Below are 5,032 nucleotides of genomic sequence, written 5' to 3' on the forward strand. Positions count from 1 at the left end.
CCCTGAGTGGGACGGGTCTGCCCAGCTAGCCTGACTGAGGAGGGATGATACACACAAACCAGTCCTAGGATAAAAGTTTCTGGTTCTGGGAGGACCTGGCCTGACCGTTCCGGCTGGGAAAATGATAGATATAAAGCACTATTCAAATGCTACAACCCGATACACTCAAGGAGGAAGATGAGGTGCAGAAGGAAGTCGATTTTGTAGCACACAGATTGGGCACCTGAAATGGCAGGGTTGAAGGGACACCAAACTATTTGCATCAGGCTGTGGGTGATTAAATTTGTTGGGAAACAAGGTGACACCACGTCATCTTTAGAACTGTGTAGTAAGTGCCCAGGCAGCCCGACTCGGTGCGGTGAGTGCCAATAACATGTCGCCGAGGAACGTGGGAAGCAGAGACACAGCCCTGCAGCGGCACCTGCTGGCCATCTGGAGAAACTCCGGATCAGAGACCATGGAGCACGGAGGTACTGTTAAATACAACAAAAGTCAAAGTTCATCAGTCTTTCTGCTGATATCTAGCAAGATGGCTCAAAAAGATTTCCATCCTTCTGAGGTTATTAAACTGAAAACCACTGGATTCGACAACAGTAGCATCTGTTCTTTATAGCGCTTAGAAGTGGCAGAAGTAATTGTAAATGTATTGTATAGCGTTAACGACCCCCGAGAAGGCATTGAAGCGCATTTTCAGTGAGTAGCACACTATTCCTGATCCCAAGATTAGTCGTTAGTAGGTTAGCACAAACGGTTTTTTTGTGTGCTTTTCTTGTGCTGGTTGTGTTAGGTTTATGCTCTTCTTGTGTCTTTAGTAGAGTTTGCAGGAGGGATAGAAATATAGGAATGGATTTCAAAAGGGAAGTTTGAAGAAGGGATAGAATGATAGCAATTGATTTGAAAAGGGGAAGTAGTCAATTGTTTCCGTGAGTAGTGGTTGAGTGTGTTTGTTAGTTGGGGTGGTACGGCTAAAAAGGAGGGGTGAAAGTTTGAGAAGGATGAAAAGTTATTTCTCTTCAAAGATCTTCAGGTCACAAGTTCAACCCTTGACAAAGGCAGCTGAGTCTTCCTACTATGCCTGTCTGAAGTGCACAGTATTATCATGGAGTGACAACTAAAAGATCCAAATCTTGGGAGGTGAAAAATGAGGTGGCAGAGACTGCTATCCAGTGACATAGGACAGCAGGAGAGGGCCACTGACTGATTAGGGTGATTTCTCATCACTTGCTACATTAAAACAAGCATTGGCATAGCAAATAGGTCTCGCCTTTGGGACCTTATAAGTGATTAGCCAGAGGTTTTGGCTTGGCCTTTGTTTTTAAGCTATGTAGTAGAGCAGCGTGGCTGCTGTGCAGAATGTTGAAAAATTATATTGAACAAGAATAGCCACATTCCTAGAGGAGCAAAAAAGATCAACCGACGGAGAAGGGAGAGCAGGTCACAGAAGAGACGGTGAGGGGGACACAGAAAGGCAGGTACGGGACAGTGAGAGAGCAAGTGTGACAGTCAGCCACACAGAAAGAGAGGCTACGGGAGAGATGTAGAGAAAGGAGATTCTCGCAGTCACGTGGAGTGAGAAAGAGACAGATAGTCAGGAGGTAAAGAAGAAGCCAAGGGGGAGAAAGAAAGAGACAGACAGAGAAAGTAGAATGGAAGAGAAAAAGAAAGTGCCGCCGAGATAGAGCACCATACATCCGTGAGGTGAAAGAGGGTGGGAAGAACTGAGAGAGACAAAGAAAGTGCAGCGACAGAGGTACAGAAAAAGAAAAGAGACCAAGAGAGTGCCAGATATTTTCATAGCGCTATTTCTATTCATATGCCCTTGAGGCGCTGGAGACCCAGAAAATGGGAAATAGGTTATGAGGGAGGGAGACAAGAGTAATATGCTGGCTGCGAAAACAAGTAACTATGGAATTATATGCTCTTGAAGCCACAAGATTTGAAACCACTAACGGGCACATTGGATTCACTTCTATAGCTCTTAATATGACTGCGCCAACATAATCATCCTTCCACAATCTGACCACAGCCAGAATCTAAAGGGAGCTCCGCTCACAGGAGGCACTGGAATTATACGATTCTATGGCTGCAGAGTTTTTCACATAATTATGGATTTGCCGCAAAATATATTATCTGCAGCATAATCTCGAGATATTAAAAAAACATTGTTTGTAGCTCAAACAGTTCTAAAGTTAATAAAACCATGGCAACATGTGTTTGTACGCAGTGGAGGGCCCTTTGCAAAGGTTAACTGGGTATTCAGTTGCCTATTTCTGTATTTGTTTGTTAAACTAGCTGGTACTAGTGATGTGAAATTGTTGCCCAGATAGTATTAACATGTGTCATGTGTAAAAAGGACAAAATAATAAAGTAATACTGTTAAAATGTGTCGCATTATGCCGCAGGTTTTGCCTTTTCTTGTAGGATAATTTAGCGTTCTACTGCGGATTAATTCCAGGGACCCTGACTATAGAAATGAAAACAACAAAGAAACAGCAGGAAGAAAAGGAACTACTGTTAGGGAAAGCAAATTGAGGTAAAATGTGAACAGGGACGGCATCTCTGACCATAGTAATGGATCTACAGAGTCATTGTATAGAAGGAAATCTGCCTTGTTGCTTCTATGGATAAAAGCATGCCTCTAAAAACTGATACGGTCATCTGTGAGAGTCCGTTTTCAGCTAGTGAAGCCCTTGTGAGCACACACCAGAGTAGGCTTTTGTTTATGTGCAGGGATGTCTCTCAGCCATAGAAGTCGGAGTCCTCGTTTGGTTGTAAAATAAAATGAAGCACCGCTTCGGAAGGCATCCTATCTCAGCAGGAATGGCTCACACTTGTGCAGCTGGAGCTAGTCTAATCCAGAGCACTGCTTTGCAATGATAGTTTACATTATTTGAGCAAATAAAAGTTCCTTTGTAGGCAGGAATCTCACACGCAAATCACTTAATCTCCCCGTGGGTGCATGTAAAGCGCTCGGACACCTTCGGGTTAAGTTTGTGCTATAAAACTGTGAAAGTATATTAGGATAGACTAAAAACACAAGCGGTTGTTTAAAATCTGCTTTCTTCACAAATATGTTTTAATATGCCGAATAATTTGCATTCTATCTGCTAGGCATACAATTTAGTGGGCATTCTAAACCAGATTTGTGTACAAAGCAGTTTTTAAACAAGCGCTTGTGTTTACAGCCGATCTTTGTTCAGTTTGCAAGCGCTTGTGTTTTCAGCTGATCTCGTTTGCAAGCAACTAATGAGAATCAGCTGAAAACACAAGCATGTGCAAAGTGAACGAGGATCGACTGAAAACAGAAGTGCTAGTTTAAAAACTTCTTTCTACACAAATCAGATTTAATGCAGATTTCAAGCTGTACACGGAACTAAAGTGTCAATGTTTTATAGCTACGCAGCTTGGCAAGAGTACATACGGTGGTGATACTGGAGTTAACAAGCATTGGCCGCGCGACGCGGGAAGCTTGTAATAAGAGAAGCTGACGAGGAGGGAGTGGGAGAAGGGAGGGGGTAGGGCAGGGTATTCACACGTTCTAAGGCTTAATGAGCCATTACAGAAACCCAGATGGCAGCTGTGCACGTTCACACACACGGACACGCACGCTTGAGGCCAGCAAAAGCCTGTGGGTAGCACTTTGAAAACCCACTTACTAAATATCTCACAGAGCAGCACATGCTCTGGCGAGACCTAAAAATGTATGTTGCCAAAGAATGAAGGATGAAATATAATGAAAAACCAGCATCTCTAAGGAACCATGGGGTTTCTATTACATAGAAGGTCTTCTTCCAAAACATATGTGCACTTTTCTAGCCAGGACATAGCTTTATGAACTAATTAATGTTCTATTTAGTTAGCCATCAAAGTAATACATCTTTTTCATTCCTCCCACCACTGCAGGTCTGAGCAACATTATCGGAGTGATCGTTTACATATCTGCCAACGGGCAAGTCTCATGATAAAAAGAAAAGCCATTACTCGTATGGTTGGTCTTTTTACTTCGGAGGGTTGTCAGTCATACTGGCTGAGATGATCGGGGTCTTGGCTGTCAACATCTACATAAAAAAACAGGGAGGCCCATTGCAAATCTCGCACGGAACTTATCAAAAACCCGTAGGCCATTTTGCGACTGCCCAGCTACCGTTTCAGGTACTGCCGGCGCTCCTGCTCTCGGTCAACCGAGCCCTCCCAGTCCCGGGACACGTTGCCAGTGGGAGTGAAGGGGGTCCCATCAACTGACATCTCCATGTACACCTTGTCCAGGGATCCCTCCAAGGCCAAAGTCAGCAGCCTGTACAACACAGAGCGGGCAGATCACAGCTTCCTGTAGCTTCACAACTGCTTCCCCAAGGAGTCTGGGGTCACCGTGACGGTCACTGGCTCAGCGTTCAACACGGGAGACGCAGGGCAAGGATGGCACCAACACGCTAAACAGGAAGACCACGCCTGTGTAGGGAGTGGGCACACCCAGCGGGTGTGTTTGTGTGACCGAGCGTGTGTGGTAGTGTGTGTGTCTTGGCGAGTGTTGTTGGAGGAGGTATTAGCCATTATTGTCATGAAGAAACATGAGGAAGATTCCAGAAATGTTTTCCTTCACAAAGTATGAACGTTTGCAGAGATAGATCAGGAAACTGGAACTGGGGGACAGAGAGAGGAAAATGAAATAGTAATAGATTGCATATAAAGAACAGAGAAAATAATGTATGTTTAAGAACACTGAAAAGAGGCAGTGCAAGAAAAGAAAACTAAGACATGAAAGGAAAAAAGCATTGTAATAAAAGATACGAAAATACAAATGAGGAGAAAAAAGTAAGGGATGATTTAAGCAAAGAAGGAAAGAATGAAGAAAAAAGGTCAGGAGAGAGGAAGGATGGAAACAAGGAAATTGGTGAATGTGGGAAGAAAGATAGGAAAGAAGTAGGGAAAATAATATTTTTACAAAGGTAAGAGGTTTCTTTCTGAAACGTAAGTATATCCCAGCTTTGTTGGGTAGTTAGATGGAAGCTGCTTGCTGTGTTACTGTTAGATC

The 5,032-nt window shown here is 43.7% G+C and overlaps 1 pseudogene; it reads left to right on the forward strand.

Annotated features, from left to right (window-relative positions):
• The first annotated feature begins 373 nt into the window (after positions 1 to 373).
• LOC146798692 (voltage-dependent calcium channel gamma-8 subunit-like) lies at positions 374 to 4,457 on the forward strand (annotated as a pseudogene).
• The last annotated feature ends 575 nt before the right edge of the window (positions 4,458 to 5,032 follow it).

The sequence above is a fragment of the Triturus cristatus genome, chromosome 9 (genome assembly GCF_964204655.1).
Source record: "Triturus cristatus chromosome 9, aTriCri1.1, whole genome shotgun sequence".
In the NCBI taxonomy this organism is placed as follows: Eukaryota; Metazoa; Chordata; class Amphibia; order Caudata; family Salamandridae; genus Triturus; species Triturus cristatus.